The sequence below is a fragment of the Phyllopteryx taeniolatus genome, chromosome 11 (assembly GCF_024500385.1).
Source record: "Phyllopteryx taeniolatus isolate TA_2022b chromosome 11, UOR_Ptae_1.2, whole genome shotgun sequence".
In the NCBI taxonomy this organism is placed as follows: Eukaryota; Metazoa; Chordata; class Actinopteri; order Syngnathiformes; family Syngnathidae; genus Phyllopteryx; species Phyllopteryx taeniolatus.
In genome coordinates, this window is record NC_084512.1 from 19,662,015 (window position 1) to 19,680,328 (window position 18,314).

The 18,314-nt window shown below is 39.5% G+C and overlaps 1 protein-coding gene across 8 annotated transcripts in view; it reads right to left on the reverse strand.

The window, feature by feature from the left end:
* akt3a (v-akt murine thymoma viral oncogene homolog 3a) overlaps positions 1-2,766 on the reverse strand; it is an 86,917-nt gene extending 84,151 nt beyond the window's left edge. For 3 of the 8 annotated variants that reach the window (XM_061791109.1, XM_061791112.1, XM_061791110.1), the window contains exon 1: positions 2,326-2,763. The gene's annotated coding sequence lies outside the window, so the exon portion shown is untranslated. Of the gene's footprint in view, positions 1-2,325 lie in introns of all 8 variants that reach the window. The other 5 variants (XM_061791105.1, XM_061791104.1, XM_061791107.1 and 2 more) reach the window with 3 other exon arrangements.
* Between the last annotated feature and the right edge of the window lie 15,548 nt (positions 2,767-18,314).

Sequence of the window (18,314 nt, forward strand, 5' to 3'; positions counted from 1 at the left end):
TGGGAATGGTTGTTTATTTACAGTGGGTACAGAAAGTATTCAGACCCCCTTAAAATGTTCACTCTTTTTTATATTGCAGCCATTTGCTAAAATCATTTAAGTTCATTTTTTCCCTACATTAATGTACACACAGCACCCCATATTGATGGAAAAAAAACTGAACTGTTGAAATTTTTGCAGATTTATTAAAAAAGAAAAACTGAAATATCACACAGCCACAAGTATTCAGACCCTTTGCTCAGTATTTAGTAGAAGCAATCTTTTGAGCTAATACAGCCATGAGTCTTTTTGGGAATGATGCAGTTTTTCACACCTGGATTTGGGGATCATCTGTCACATTCCTACTTGCAGATCCTCTCCAGTTCTGTCAGGTTGGATGGTGAACATTGGTGGGCAGCCATTTTCAGGTCTTTCCAGAGATGCTCAATTGGGTCTAAGTCAGGGCTCTGGCTGGCCCATTCAAAAACAGTCACGGAGTTGTTCTGAAGCCACTCCTTCGGTATTTTAGCTGTGTGCTTCGGGTCATTGTCTTTTTTTAAGGTGAACCTTCGGCCCCGTCTGAGCACTCTGGAGAAGGTTTTCGTCCAGGATATCCCTGTAGTTGGCCGCATTCATCTTTTCTTCATTTGTCTCCTGTCCCTGCAGCTGAAAAACACACCCACAGCATGATGCTGTCACCACCATGCTTCACTGTTGGGACTGTATTGGACAGATGATGAGCAGTGCCTAGTTTTCTCCACACATGCCACTTAGAATTAAGGCCAACAATTTATATCTTGGTCTTATTAGACCAGAGAATCTTATTTCTCCCCATCTTGGAGTCCTTCAGGTGTTTTTTTTTTAGCAAACTCCATGCAGGCTTTCATGTGTCTTGCACTGAGGAGAGGCTTCCGTTGGGCCACTCTGCCATAAAGCCCCGACTGGTGGAAGGAAGGATGGTTGACTTTCTAGAACTTTCTCCCATCTCCCGACTGCATCTCTGGAGCTCAGCCACAGTGATCTTTGGGTTCTTCGTTACCTCTTTCACCAAGGCTCTTCTCCCCCAATTGCTCAGTTTGGCCGGACGGCCAGCTCTAGGAAGGGTTGTTATCGTCCCAAACGTGTTCCATTTCAGGATTATGGCGGCCACTGTGCTCTTATGAACTTTAAGTGCAGCAGAATCTTTTTTGTAACCGTGGCCAGATCTGCGCCTTGCCACAATTCTGTCACTGAGGTCTTCAGGCAGTTCCTTTAACCTCATGATTCTCATTTGCTGACATACACTGTGAGCTGTAAGGTCTTATATAGACAGGTGTGTGGCTTTCCTAATCAAGTCCAATTAGTATAATCAAACACAGCTGGACTCCAATGAAGGTGTAGAACCATTTTAAGGATGATCAGAAGAAATGAACAGCACCTGAGTTAAATATATGAGTGTCACAGCAAAGGGTCTGAATACTTACGGCTGTGTGATATTTCAGTTTTTGTTTTTTAATAAATCAGCAAAAATTTCAACAATTACATCAATATAGGATGCTGTGTGTACATTAATGAGGAAAAAATGAACTTAAATGATTTTAACAAATGGCTGCAATATAACAAAGAGTGAAAAATTTAAGGGGGTCTGAAAACTTTCCGTACCCACTGTATATGTGCCCTGCGATCGGGGTACACCCCAGTTCAGGGTGTACCCCGCCTCTTGCCCAGAGTCAGCTGGGATAGGGTCCACCACATCCACGACCCTAGTGAGGATAAGCGGTATGGAAAATGAATGGATGAATGAATGAATCGTGTTACATTAAAATTTGTTACTCTCCAACACTAACAGCAGTTCCAACCAGGGTGCCAAACTAGAGATCATTAGGGGTGCTGTGGGAAATTATCCAATTTCACTTTGTCAGAATTCTTTGCTCATCTATGTCAACAACGTATACTGACAGTCCACCTGTTGCAATTCATACAACCAAATATAGAATATAGAGAATATCACACTCTTGGTTTGGTGATGTGCTATGAGATTTTTTGAGGAAAAGGTTGGGAAACTCTGTAGTCCACCCAGCTGCCCGAAAATGTGAAACCCCTGTATTAAAATGTGGGGTAGGACTCCATTTTACTCTCTACACACTACTCAATGATGATGTACAAAATCATCATCATCACCATCACTGACTGCCAACCTGACGCAAGTTGCACCCCTTCCACTGTCACCATAATAAACAGTGTTATGTATGTCATGCCACTGATGTTGCGTGACACGGCCTAATTATCTGGGCCGTATCGTAACAAGTAGACTAGCACAACATTCAAACAGCCATGTTGTTATGTTAGCTTGTTGGCTAGGTTTACCTGAAGCAGCAGGTGCAGTCCTCGTACTCCTGTTTTCCTTCGCGTGTCTCTCTCGTCTTAAAGAAGTCCTCCTGGTTTAGGATTTAGTTTTATTTACAATCCCAACATCCCGAACTTCGAGGTGTTCGCCCCTCGCGGATTCCCTTACGGCGTTACCGCATCAACATTCTCTTGTTTTGACTTTCGGGGGAAGCTCCTGACGTCACGCGGAGACCCCCTCCTACCCCCTCCCTCTTCCTCCTTATCCTCTAGCTCACGCTCATCAATGACACGCCAGCGTCCAACCTTCGGGTGTTCACTGGTACTCGGCGTTCTTATTGAGGGGCCCCCGTGTTAGTCTTGTTTTTTTGAAGAGAGCTCGCTCACCACTGGCCACTCCAGCGCATCATCTTCATCTCATTCCAACATCCCGCGCGGCTCCCTTGGGCCGGGAAGCCAAATCTCGCGAGATTCGGTGCTGCTATTTAGTTCTAACGGCTCCGTGGTTAACTAATGGGCTCACCTGTGGACTATAAACACATCTGAGAACTGATGATTATGTGTTTATCGTATTTTATTTTTTTGTTAAAAAAAACTAATTTGTAAAATATTATACACATTACATCCATATCACAGTTCTTCACTGATATTTATTAGGACATTTTTAGCTAATTTAGCAGCAGGGGTCACCAGCCTTTTTGAAATCGAGAGCTACTTCTCGGGTGCTAATTAATGCAAAGGGCTACCAGTTTGATACAAACACTTCAGATGTAACTGATTTGCTCAAATTACCTTTAATTATGTTATACGTTTTTAAATTTGTCACCAATTTGTGCTGTGTGGTTGTGTTGGGTGGCACGGTGGATGACTGGTTAGAGCGTCAGCCTCACAGTTCTGAGGTGGGGGGTTCAATCCCCGTCCCCGCCTGTGTGGAGTTTGCATGTTCTCCCCGTGCCTGCGTGGGTTTTCTCCGGGCACTCCGGTTTCCTCCCACATCCCAAAAACATGCATTAATTGGAGACTCTAAATTGCCCGTAGGCATGACTGAGAGTGCGAATGGTTGTTTGTTTCTATGTGCCCTGCGATTGGCTGGCAACCAGTTCAGGGTGTATCCCGCCTCCTGCCCGATGACAGCTGGGATAGGCTCCAGCACGCCCGCGACCCTAGTGAGGAGAAGCGGCTCAGAAAATGGATGGATGGATGGATGGATGGTTGTGTTGGAGTGCATACAAGAGGTGGACTTAGGGGAGCAGGCATACTCTCCAAACAAGGTTCATGGAAATATCAAAATACTAAATTCACAAAGTCCCCCAAAAATCCAAATACAAAGTAACAAGGAAACAAACCACTATAGTAAACATGACAAAAGCTATGTGACCTATGACAGCAATATTAGTGAACCAACAGACTGAGAGAAAGCAGGGAACTAAATACAAACAAATTGATTAGACAATGTGGCACACCTGGACAAGGCATGAGTGGCTGGAGGGAGCTCATTGGTAAACACAAGGAACAGGGCTGACGAGACATAAACCAAGAATACAGGAAAAACATGACACAGAACTAAATCTAAATCTAAACAAAGTCAACAAAAACACAGATCATTCCACAATTAATGATATTCATATATGATAAACAGATAAATATCAATAAGTTACTCTATTTTTTACAAATCTCTGCAAGTGCTTACATTTCCAAACGATCACTTTTACAACATTGCTAGGAAATCACAATACCCCATCACTGGTGAACAGACATGCAGGCTACTCATGTGTTCCTTGCGGGCACCATGTTGGTGACCCCTGATATAGTGTGAATAATCTGTGTCTCTAAAAACATTTCTAAATATTTTTGTGGATATTTATTCCTTATTAATCTTGCGTAATTAATCTGTCACAAAACCTTAAGAATTGTTCCTTGTGCTCTAGATTTTGACCTTGTCCTCACTTTAAAACGGATAAATTACCACATTTTTCCTTTAATATTATTTGAATTAATATTGTTAATACAAAATGTTATTATTTCCATGAATTTAAATACAATTAAACAAATTTTAATTAAAAATAACTAAATGGCTGTGAAATTAAGAATTCCGTAATGCATGGTTGATAAATCCAGGACAGAGAGAATAAAATACATAAAAATAAATAACAGAAAACACTAAGCATCTTTTTAAGTGCTGGACTGACTGAGGGGTGTATCACGTGGCCGCTGAATGGTGACCTAATTCCGTGTGAAAAAGTTTTCCATTACAAGGGCGACAATGCAGAAAAGTGCACAAAGTTTGCTATTTAATTGCAAGAAATCTTAGATAAGATCAAAGCATTTGATGACGCATTTAGTTGTGTCACTATTGCTGATACAACACACTGTGTTTGATAACGATGACACAAGGCTTTGTGTTTTTGATAGTTGGGCCGGGCAGCTGTGTCGCATGTGATTGCGTGCAACAAAATGTGGGGCAAACATTTTGAGGTCAAATTGGGAATACAGGACATTCTTTGAATACACTTTTTGCATCATGAACTATTCATATTGCTCTGGAATCATACGCGCATACCCCAAATAGTAATGTAGGCCAAGCACCATTCAGTTATCCACAAGACAATTAAACACTTCCCGTTTGAAAAAAAGACAAAGCCACAATTGTTCACACGCTGACATGAAAGAGTTAACATTAATCTATGTAGCTAACCAAAACAGCAGCGCCTACTGAATCACCTGAACAGTTTCTTAATTGCGTGGAGTTCCACACATAAAGCTATGAAGCCCTCCACATTGTCAGTTGAATCTGTCAAAAATCAACACACGCACCTTTGTCTGCTCTGAAGTAAGCAACATGCTTGCATTATCTGTAAAAAGGTGCTATGCTGTTGTTAGCATTTTAGCGGATAAAGCTATGAAGCTATCTGCAAAGTCAGTTGAATACTTCAAAAATCAAGAAGCACACCTTTGTTTGCTCCAAGCTAAACAAATTACACTGAGCAAAAATAGAAATACTTTTTTTTTTTTATTATCTATAAAATATGCCTGCGCTGTTGTTAGCGCCTTAATTGCTAAAGCCATACGGTCGTACGCGTATGTGAATTGAATCTGTCAAAAATCAAACTGGCACACTTTCTGCTCAAAGGTCAGCAAGGTACATTGACCTGCCAGCGGCCCACCTTTAGTTTTTCGAGCTTCGAGCCGTCGCTTTGTCAATTTTTTCCTCTATGTAGTGAGCCAGAATTGGAGATATGATCAAGCTTCAGATATCCCCCCGCTCCCACAACTCATACCCAGATGCTCACACACAGAATAACCAGCCAACATGATTCCCGGTCCTGAGATCGCTCACTAGGCCACGCCCCTTAGAGGCACACCTTCATCATAGGAATACTACAGTACGTACAGTAATTACACTTTCTAAAACCAGTTAATTTTTTTGCATTCTCTTTCATGATGTTTTATTATGTTTTTATGCAATATAATAAGAATAAACAGTATCAAAAACAGATGGATGGACAACACAAAGCTATTTTTCTTTATCAATTTACACAAAATGAATACAATTGTGGTGTTTTGGGGGTCTGACACAGATTAATGGCATTTAACATCATTTCGACAGGGAAAATTGATTTGATATGTGAGTAACTGAAGTTTAGAGCTTGATCACAGGATGAATTTAACTCATAAGTGAAGGTACCACTGTACTTGGATAATAATAAGGACAATTAAATAATATGTTGTTGTTACCTCCTTCATTGATAAACCTATGCGACCACATACGCACATACACACACGCATGCGCTGGCACACGTGCATGCACACACAGCTGACACTTTAGCACAGAAGGTGAGTTGAGGCCAACCCAGTCAAACTAAACTTCCACTTCTTGTCTATAACAGCCCCTCCCCTTCATTCCCAAACCTCCTGTCTCTGCCCCCCCCCCCACCCCCCACCGCACACACACACGACATATTTGTGCCTCTATTTCTGCATACACATCCCTACCTTAACTCCAGCCCCAGCTCCCAAAGCTCAAGGAAGCAGAAGCTGCCCCCTTCAGCCCGTCACCCAGGGTGGCTTTGAAGAGACAGAGGGGTCAACGCGGCCCAGGAGACCTGCAGAGAGGTAAGGACAGCTGCGGTCAGACGGACCCCCGTGTGGGAGGTGAAGTGGGGGTACACAGACATGCATGTATATATATATATATATATATATATATATATATATATATATATATATATATATATATATATATATACACACACACACACACACACATGCACACAGGAGACAGGACAAGAGCAGCTGCAGTCAGAGTGTTCAAGGTGTGCTGTGCAGCAGCAGCGCTCCGCAGCCAGCATGGTCCAACATGCATACGTGGGCCTCTTCTGGGTCACCTCCTGTGCACCGGCGTGTCTAATGGAGGCTGCACATAACCAGATGACCGCATACACGACACACCTAACGCAGTCACGCCAATGATGAGCAACTTGGAGAAATACGTGGCAAACTGGCACAGTTCGCAATTATAATTTAACTACTTCTTTTTCAAAACTTTTTTCAAATAGTCAGATTTTGTTCGTAAAACACAAAATACAGAGGTGCCTTGAGAGTTTAATTTGTTCCGTGACCATGCTCATAAATCAAAACACTCATATCTCAAATCATATTTTCCTAATGCATGGACATGCCATGAATACATTCCAAACAAAATTTTTGTAACGTGTATTTTGATGAGAAAAAATTGCTTTTTAAACCTAAAATACAACATGTGCCTCGTTTTTGATGAACACAACAATGCTGAGGTTATTGTGAGCCAGTTTGTTGGCCCTCTAAGACAAATTATAAATCTGATTGGTCAAAGAAACAGCCCCGTTGGTAATATAGTATATACTATAGTATAGTATAGCATCGTATAGTATAGTATAGTATAGTATATATAGTTCAAGTTACATCAGCCGGCACTATTGATTCTTAAGGCTCCGGGGCAGATGATATTAACATGGCAGTAATCTGCTTGAACAAAAAAAAAAAAAATCTTAACATCCACATACACGTACTGGAAGCAGAGCACCCAAGAGAAATACTACGAAATACACAGTATAGACCACTGAATTATATTAGCCATAAAATAATGCTGAGCTAGCTGTATTGTGTGTATGAAGCGATGCAGCTTTCCTTTTTTTATAGTATGATAGATGTAGACTTTTCTGTGTGAGCTCTTTTGTCTCTTTTAATTGTGTTCTAGTCGACATGGTTCGTTGTGGAGTTAGCGTGTTAGCTTACAGTGTGTTTCTTTGTTAGGTTTGCAGCGCATAAACTCTCAAATTGACAGTCATATGCAATATGTGTGTGCGTGTGTGTGTGTGTGTGTGTGTGCGTACATACCTTCTGCTCATGTGCAGACAGGTTGCCCACCCCCCATGCCCCAAAACACACCAAAAACATCCCCCTCCTACCTCCCCCATCCACTGCATGGCCCCCAGGTTGTAGCAGTCTGTTTTCTCAAGTTGTTCAGCTGTTCTAACCCTAAAAAAAATATAATATATGGTGGGGGCTTGGAGCCACAGGAGTCAATGCACATTCTTACTTTTATACTGCAGTAAGTGCAATGTTATAGTTTTTATTGCTAAATGTGTTTTGTTCCCCCCTTATGTCTCTTAAGTATCTGTAATCATGGGACACATGTCCCCTCAAAAAAATAACTTATGCGAGGAAAGCACCTTTTAAACAAAAACACTTACTCCTATTCATTGACATTAGCATGCAATGCTACATTCTTACTTAAGAACAATTGGCACCAATTACCAGGATATTTCATCATATATTTTAAAATGATTACCTCCATCAAGGGGATTCATGTTGCTTGAAATAATGTCAGACATTCGGGTACAGCCATAGCCAAAGTCGACATGATATATATATATATTTTTAAAAGACCACAATGATATCCTATGAACACATATAATAATGTCAATATATTATTTTTCATAATAACTATAATATTAAATAATAATTTATGCAAACTATTATTTTACATTTTTGTTCGTTTTGTGTAATGTAGACTTTGGATAATAATATACTGTATGTATTCGTTGAATCACAATACTAATGATATTCCATACTAAACATTTTTACTCACACATATTTTCCCATTATATTCTATTTATTTTGTGATTTTACAATTACTTATTTTATTTGACATTTTGACATTTTGAAACAAAGAAACCCAAGCTGATGTATTTTATAGTGTAGATTCATAAAATAATAATACATATAACAATAAATTATTTGATGTTGATATTATTGTTTGTTATTTTATTCAGTTGAATTTTATAATTATTATTGTTATATTTTGTTTTCCATGTTGAAGTAAGGCAAGTCAGATGAAATACTGTATAATGTAGACTTTGAATATGTATTTTTAATAATAACTATACTAATGATTTTCAATATGTAATAACATTTTATATTTATTTCACATGTATTATATGTATTTTATTTGTTTTGTTTTATAATAAAATTTTGTATTATTATGCATTTCATTCGACATGTCAAAGCAAGGCAAATCAAACTGATATAGATTCATAAAATAATATTTAATTACTTAAATAATTAATTTAATTTTGCATGTAATAATATTAAACATTTATAAGTAAGGCAAAGTACTGTAAGATTTAAATTCAAAATGGCAAGTGTTTATTATGTGATTATTTACATTTGTAAACCACTTGTTTCCTCTTTTTTGTTAGCTTTACCCGCCTGGATGATAAAATAATATGAAAAATATGAAAATATGAATAAAATATAAAAAAATAAATATGAAGCGGATCGTACCATCCATTCAATTCAGTCGTCACTGCACAAACCACTCCAGGCCACTCGGGGGTGCTCTGTTATCTGGGTTACTTCAGTACCAGGCTGCAGCTGTTTGCTTCCCTCTGTGTCACATGTGAAAAAAAACCCAACAGTGTGTTTTGGTTATTTATAGAACACCAGGAAGGGAAATAGTCAGCTCTCACTCTCCCCTGGGGTTCACCTCTGGAAATCATCATATTTGATGTGCTAGTCCAGCCAACAAAAAGAAAAAGAAGATGAAGTCGTCTCCGGAGGGAGCGTGCAGGAAGCGTCGCCGGCGCCAAGTGAGGCTGAAGGCGGCACATCTGTCAACATCTGGATGCGCAGACTGTGTTTGGCTTTCCAACAACTGGCAAACCCACACACGGAGGGAACAGAGATTTTTTTGATGGCCCCTGAGGGCCCGCTGTTTCCAATCCTGACACTTCCTACTTGTGCTCCTCCGTTTCCTTCATTGAGACACAACAATCCTCCATCATGTCGGCACACACAAACACACACGCACACTCTCTTAGCCAGCAGACACATTAACGCCTAATGTGCAAATATGCTCGTGGCTCCCCTGGGGAGGCCGGCCAGAGATTGTCGTCTTGCTTTCAGAACAAACATCTGTCCAGAAGAAGAGGAAGAGGAGGAGGACAGACCCGTCTCTTTTCATTTGCAATCCCACAGCGTGCCATTGTGTCACTGTGTGTGATGGGGAAGTAGTCACCAAGAAGCTAGGACATAATTTTTTTGTGTAAACAACTTGACTAAACTACTTTTCGATTTTAACACCTCTATTTTTGCAGGGAACTGCTAAAAAAAAAAAAAAACACGCCCCAGTGAACGCATCAGTGGGAACGACACGCTAACAAATAATACAGCAGAATGAGGATTAAACTGTGTTCACTTATTGGCATTATAGAGTAAAATAGAAAACTTGGTGGTGCAGATACAACTTAAATTCTGGAGTGTTAAATTCATATAAAAACTATACTAAGACGTGAATCGTCCACATTAAAGACACATTTTATCCAAGAGAAGACTAAGTGTAGTTGCAGTAAAGTGGAGACTAAGGCACAGCGACAACAAAGGATATTTTTCGACCGAACAGCTCTACCTTTTCATAGTATATTTTTATGTTGGTTTAATCTCCAGTTTCATGCGACATAAATCGTAATATACCACTAATATTGTCATTATGAATTGAAAATGCACATTTTCTGTGACTTGTTTACAAAAAAAAGCTGATTTCGGGACATCACTGGGGCTCTCATATGACATTTGAGGTCATTCAGATGAGAAAGACTTGTCATCTGTCATCTTTAGCAGATCAGATCATGGTTTTTTTTTTAATTCTAAAAAAACCCACAAAAAAACACTACATCAATACTCACTCCAGTGTCCAGTTGTTGTTTACTTGGTCAACATGATGGCTGGCTGAAAGGTGACACACAGGGGACGGACGCAACGTGTTAGCCCAGCGTCAATTCACCATATGGGGCAGGAGGACGCGCTCTAAGCCCTGTGGAAGTCCCAACACATGGATCTCACAAACATGGGTATAAAGTCCCTGGCAGATGCCACCTCTGTGGTTTAGCACACACACACACATACACACACACATACAAACATGCACACATTAAAAACACAAAACACAGCCAAATCTGCCCCAACATCCTAGTGACATGATGATGAAACTAATTACCGTTTAATGATGAGTGCACATGTTTTTGTTTTTTCTCTACCCAAATATGCGCCTGTTGACCAAAACAAGTGCTGACACTAATTCTGGATGCTACAAGTGCGAACACAGTAAAGTTATTGATTTTCAGTAAATGATCTATGGAAGTTCGAAGTGATATGCCTCACAGTTCTGAGGACCCAGGATCAAATCTGGCCTCGCCTGTGTGGAGTTTGCATGTTCTCCCCGTGCCTGCGTGGATTTTTTTTTTCCTCCGGGTACTCCGGTTTCCTCTCACATCCCAAAGACATGCATGGTAGGTTCATTGAAAACTCTAAATTGGATGGATGGAAATGTTAATGATACATTTATTTCTTTATTTATTTAACCAAGTAGGTCAATTGAGAACAAATTCTCAATTACAATGACGACCCGACAAATGTATGTCAATTCATATTAAAATCTGAAAATTCTAAATTAAGAAAATGAATTCAAACCATTTTCTTTTTTAAATACAATAAAGTTGAAACAAAATTGTTTTTTTTCATATTATATCGTCGACATGGGCTTAATTCTTTCAAAAAAAATCAACTGAAATAAAACATCTGATAATACTAAATTGAAAAATGACATCACGCCATTTTTGCTTGAATTACATTAAAATTTAAATTTTAATAGTTTTTTAAAATGAATTGTTATATTAATTACTAATAATTAATGATAATCATACAATATGGTTAAAATGTTACATTTATTAAGTATTTCAATAATTTTATGCCTTGGTGGATGTCGTCATTGTATGGGAGAGCTCATGTTGTGTAAATAGTAAGTAGTTATATTTACAATTACAGTACGTCACATTGTCCAAACACTTTTGACCCCCCTGCTTACCACTAAAATACTGTATAACAAAACATTTAGTGTATTTTGTGATATAATTGTTTTTAATAAAAAATATACCAATTTATTTTAACGTTTGAAATCAATTCCAATGTTACATCCTCACATTTAAAATTTGGAAAGTTAAAATGATGAAAGTATTATTTCATGAAAGATTCATGAAATAATTAATCAATTTTCAATTGATGACAGCCCGATGACAGCTGGGATAGGCTCCAGCACGCCCGCGACCCTAGTGAGGAGAAGCGGCTCAGAAAATGGATGGATGGATGGATTTTCAATTACTAATAACTGATGACAACAATAAAAAATTATTACAAAATTTGATGTACTGAGTAAAAAGTAAAACTATGGTTGTATTTACAATGCGTATGTCCAATTGAGATACTTATAGTGAAATATAATAAAACATTGTTGTCTAGTTGTCTATTTTGTTGGGATTTCATTTTCATAAACTATAACCACAATTATCAATATTTATATATTTTTAAAAGTATTATTAAAATAACAATTAGAATTTTTATTAAAATTTGAAATTAAATAGTTTGTATTTTCAATTGGACATTTAAATGTAACATAAAACATTTAAAATAATATTTAAAAAATCAAAACATTTGAGTTGATACGTTTATTTTAATAAAATATAGTAATTACAAATATAATACATCAAATATAAAATTTTGCCAGTCTTTCACTTATTCAATGCCTTGCTGAAGCTTTGTATTATAAGGAAAACTCTTATTATGTACCCAATAAAGTCACATCCTGTCTCATTGCCTAAAAAAAAATATTTTTAAAACTACAAAAAACGAAAAAAAAAAAAAAAAAAGAGAAGTTGTAATTTAGGAGCACTGAATAATAATAATAATGCTGATAGTAATAATAAGTGTGCAGCTCCCTCCATGTGGCCGCGGGCTTACATGGCTAACATCTGGACTGTTTGGCAGGCGAATGGAGGCTCTGAAAAGCTTCTGCCATGCTGCTCCAGATGCGCGCGCACACGCACACATACACACAAACACACACACACACACGCACACAACAATATCTCACACCCAGATGGAGACGGAGCGAGTGGCAGCTGAGGTGTCGCGGGCAGCTAGCAGCGCATTGTTGGCACAGGTAGCATGTTGTCAACAGCTGGCGCAGGTTAGGCATTCCTGGGAATTGGAGCCACAAGGCAAATGTTCCCGCTGGCTCCAGGGGGGGTCAGTGCGGTGGTGGCGGCAGGCCCACTGGCACAACAACATCACCCACACAATGGTGCACAATGGGCAGAGGTGACAGAAGTATTCATACTCTGAGAAAAGAAGTACAGATATGTACTGTACTGCAAAAAAAAAACCAAAAACACTGGTAAAGGTAGAAGTACTGTTTCAACTCCTGAACTGGCTTGCAACACAAAGCCCAAAAAAAAAAAATCAACCCAATGATCTCAATCAATCAAGATCTCAACTGTGGTTGACTTTAACGCTCTCGATTTATCATCTGAGTCATTCACTCTAAATTGCCCATAGGTGTGAATGTGACAGTGAATGCTTGTTTGTCTCGATGTGCACCGGGATTGACTGGCAACCAGTCCAGGGTGTCCCCCTCCCCCTCCCCCTCCAGAATGCATTGACAGAACAAGTTGTCTGACACCAGGCAGGCAGCTTCAGAATGCCTTGAAAGACTTGAGATTTCATTGTAACCTGCACAGATGCAAGACACCCGGTGCCGGATGTAGACAAGCAGCCCCAAAATATAACTAAACTTCTTTCTTTTTACATCTGTGACCATAATTTTTAGTTGAGTTTTGTATAGTCTGTCCACAGAAGTCCCCACTATTTTGTGCCTTGTCTCGATGCATTTTGGCAAATTCCAGTTTCATTAGTCATTTCAGTGACCTTTGTGGCTTTTTTGCTTCTTTAAGGGTACCAATACATTTCTTCTATCCAATCTCAGTTGCTTTTCAGATTCTATTCTATTCTATTTGTGTAAATGTGCTCCTCAGCATAGAATACTTGAAATTTGTCATGTATTTATAAAAAGAAGTTTTATATGATCGCTTTCTGAATGCGTGTGTTTTGTTTGGACTCTCTTTTTCCATGTGTGAATGTGTATATTAGCTGTCTCACTGCCTGGGGGCTAATTTCCTCCATCACCACAGCTGTTGGCTGTCTCCTCTGACATCTGGAGTGGAGAGGGACAGACGAGCAGACAGACAGATAGACTTGTACATCACATCTCTCTGATTTCTCCCCAATAAACACAATGTGTGCACATCACAGTGTTGTGCATCTCCTGTGTTGGCTCTGAGACTCACACACACACACACACACACACACACACTTTGTGTCTGATCTGACCGTTTGCGTCTCAGTAGAATAACACAAAAAAACTTGAATGACATTCTGTAGAGTGCAGACCTCCACCAAGGCTGAGAAATTGTGTACACGTCTCTGTCTTAGTTGATCAGCACAATACGGGGAAAATGAAAATAATAATAAAAGTTTGCCATGTTGGACCTATATTATGTTTAATGTGAGGAGACTCACCTCCCAAAGCGCAAGCAACTTGTCACTCATGACGCATTACATGAATGATCATCTTATTTTTACATGCGTATGACCGTTAAGAATGTGAGTTAAAACATTGACTGTATGGTTAAGAAATATTTTACAATGGTGACAGTGTGAACCAGGAAGAGATTAATTGCAGTTACTGTAATTGCTTGATTTGAGATGTCTGAGGTCACCCGTTGAAGGTGGGAAAGACAAAAAGGGAGGAACGGAGCAAAAATGAGAGGAGACATGAGGAGGAAAAGAGAGGAAGTAGAAAAGGAAGAGAAGAGGCAAAAAGAAATGAAGAGAGAAGAGACAGAGAGAGGGGAAGATAGAGGAAGAGAGACAAAAAGAGAGGATGATACAGGAAGAGAGAGGAAAGGATAGAAAAAGCAAGAAAAATAGTGGAAGAGCCAGAACCAGGAAAAGACCGGAAGAAAGGAAAAGAGAGGAAGAGACAAAAAGAGAGGAAGAAGACAGGAAAAGACAAGAAGAGGTAAAAGACAAAGAGAAGGGAAGAGAGAAAAAGAGGAAGAGATAGAGTGGATGAGATAGAAAGAAAAATGAAAGGAGCGGGAGAGAAAGGAAGAGAGGAAAAAGAGAGTTGGAGAAAGTGCAAAAAGCAGGAAACGAGATGAGAAAATAAAGAAAGACACAGAGGTCAGTGACATTTTTCAGTTGATTTTTTTGATTTGATTTTTCATTGATTTTCAGTCACACTGAGCGTCTCATTTGCATTATTTCAAAAACAACCAGCGGAAAAGGACACGTCCGGCAGCAGGGACAGCGAGACAGATGTACAGACTCCTCCCACACACACACTCACACACACACACGCGCACACACACACAAACACATACAGATTGGAGGTGCCATTAACCAATTTAGCTTCCAGATGTCCATCACTGAGCCACAGCCAAAGTTGCACAGCTTCACGTGGGTTTCACACACACACACACGCACACACACACACACACACACACAAGTGCGAACATCCCACTCACACACGCACGCACACACTGCCAAGTTTCAATGTGTGGCTGCTGTGGCAGAAACGGATACACACATAAGTGTGTGATGTACAGAAAGCAGAGGAGGTGTGCGTTTGCCTGTGTGTGTCTATTTGTGTGCGTGAGGCATATGACTGACAAGCACACATCCTGATAAAAACTTTTTTTGTTTTTTTTGTTTTTTAATCATTCCTAAAAATGAGCTTGCGCCATCTGGAAGATAAGCCAGTTAAACACACAGTTGTTGTTCCTGATGTCTGATGCACACACAAACACGTAACAAACACTCATGCACACACACACACACACACACACAGTCAAACACACACAAACTCAAATACATATATTTACACGCACATGCGCACACACACAGTTAAAACACATACAAATGGAAACACACACACACATAGCGGATAGTAAAAGTTGACACACCCATGTTCAAATGCCAGATTTTTGTGGCACAAAAAAAACGAGATCAAGATAAATCATTTCAAAACATTTTCCATCAATAACGTGACCTTTACCCTGTAGAATTCAATTACATTTTGTAAAATGTTTTAAAGAGGTAAAGTAAAAATAAACAAATAATATCATATGGTTGCACAAATGTGCCCACCCACTTATAACTGGGGATGTGAACCAATCGCATTCAAACTCATGTTAAGGGAGTCAGCACCCACCACCACCATTTAAAGTGCCTCTAATTAACTCCAAATAAAGTTCAGCTGTTCTTTTAGACTTTTCCTGACATGTTTCTGCTTTCTAGCAAAAACCTGACGGTGGTGTGCTAACACTCATTGCCTATTTGGAGCCGTTCGTAATTCCCTCCACCATGACTAAGATCCCATTTCCAGCCCCAAAGCATGATGCTGCCACCAGCATGTTTCACTGTAGGCACGGCATTCTTTTGGTGAGCCAACCATACCTGCCTTGGTTTTATTGGACACATTTTCCCATGTGTCACGGGAGATTTTAGGGTTTTTTTCTTTGTAAGGTAAGACTTCTGTCTTGTCACCCTACCCCATAGCATAGACATATGAAGAAAACAGGAGGTTGTTGTCACGTGCCAAACAGCCAGTACTTGCCACAAACGGCTGCAGCGCCTTCAATGTTTCTTTTGGCCTCTTGGCAGCCTCCCTGACCAATTTTCTTCTCATCTTTTCATCAATTTTGGATGAATGTCCAGTTCTTGGTAATGTCACTGTTGTGCCATATTTTCTCCACTTGCTGAAGAATGTCTTCATTGTGCTCCATGGTATCGTTAATGCCTCGGAAATTCTTTTGTTCCCTTCCTGACTGAAACCTTCGAACAATGAGATCCCTCTGATGCTGTGGAAGGTCTTTGCGGACCATGGCTTGCACTGCAAGATGTGACTATACAAATGCCAGGAAAAAAAACTACAAAAACATCTGAACTTTATTTGGGGTTTTCAGAGTCACTTTTCGGTTGTGGCAGGTAAGTACTAACTCCCAGTTAACAGAGTTTGAATCTGATTAGTTAATTCTGAACACAGCCAAATTCTCAATTATGAAAGGGTGTGCGTACTTGTCAGTGGTTTATTTTGACTTCACTTGTCTAAAATATATTATTATTGGTGGTTTCTTGGTCTCATTTTTTCATATAACAAAAACCTGGCATTTGAACAAGGGTGTGTAGACTTTTTACATCCAATGTATATATATATATATATATATATATATATATATATATATATATGTACACACACACATTGTGCTGAAATGGCCAGATGCTGCACCTCTAGAGGCTCCGTGAGCACGAGCATCTGTTCCCCAGCCAGTCAGATGGGTCGCCATTGATAGTTCATGAATATTTTACGCCCAGAAATAAAATGGCCGCCTTCCAGACCGCCTACAAATGCTGTGGCACGAGCGCATCTTCCCACTATTTCATGGGAAAGCAGTCATGTTTACGAAGCTGGCATCAGAAAACTATGCTTATGTGTAAGAAAGTTTGACGGGTAGGACACAATTAACTACTTAATTGTAGTTAATTGAACTACTTTTTCTCATAGAAAACAATGGGGGAAAAAAGGAGCATATTTTTGTGCTGTTTCCATGGCAATACTTGTACCAAAACAAGTAGTTTTTGAAAGCCTTTCTTCTCGGTCTTGGTGTGACAGGATACCAAAGAGGCAGCGTTAGCCACAATACAGTCTCTTGATTGGTGGACACTTCATGGTCACTTCCTGAGTGAAGATCATGAAAATAAAATGAATGTTGTTGTCATGACGAGTCACATGTTGTCTGGATTGATTTGATTTGGCCCCAGGCTGGCTTCCAAACATCTGTCTGTGGACATACTGTACTTCAACCTCTCTCTCGCTTCATTTCTTTTCCCCTCACTTCATCTCACATTCCTGTCTTTTTTTTCTCTTCCTTTCTTTTTCTCTCATCATCTTGTCCTGTCTTTTTTTCTCTCTCTCTTTCTTTAATTGTCTTTTGTTGTCTTCCGCTCTTTCAGTCTCTCTTTCTGTCCACGTCTCTCTCTTCGTTTTATCCGTGACGTTTTTTCTCTTCCTGTCTCTTGACCTTTCCCTCTCTTTTCATTCTTTTCATCTCTCTGCTGTTTTTTCTCTCTATTCTTCTTCTCTTCCTGCATTTTCTTTTCTGCCTGTCTTTTCATCTCTTAGTTTCTCTTCCTCACTTCCCCTCTCTCATCCAGTCTCATCCACACTTTTCCTCCTCTCTTCTTCTCTTTCCCTCTCTCTTCCTGTCTTTTCCTCTCTTGCTGTCTCATTCTCTCCTTTTTGCTCCCATCCTCTCTTCTTCTCTTTTTGCATCTCTTCCTCCCTTTTTCTCTCTCTTCCTGTCTTTTCCTCTCTCATGCTGTCACATTCTCTTTTTATCTCTTCCTCACGTTTCGTCTCCTTGTCTTTTCCTCTCGGTCTCTTTCTCTCTCCATTACTGTTCCTTACTTTTCTCTCTCACTTTTTTCTTTTTCTGTCTCTTACTCTTTTCTGCTCTCTTCCTGTCTTTTCCTCTTGCTTGCATCCTTCTTCTCCCATCCTTTCTTTAGTCTCTCTT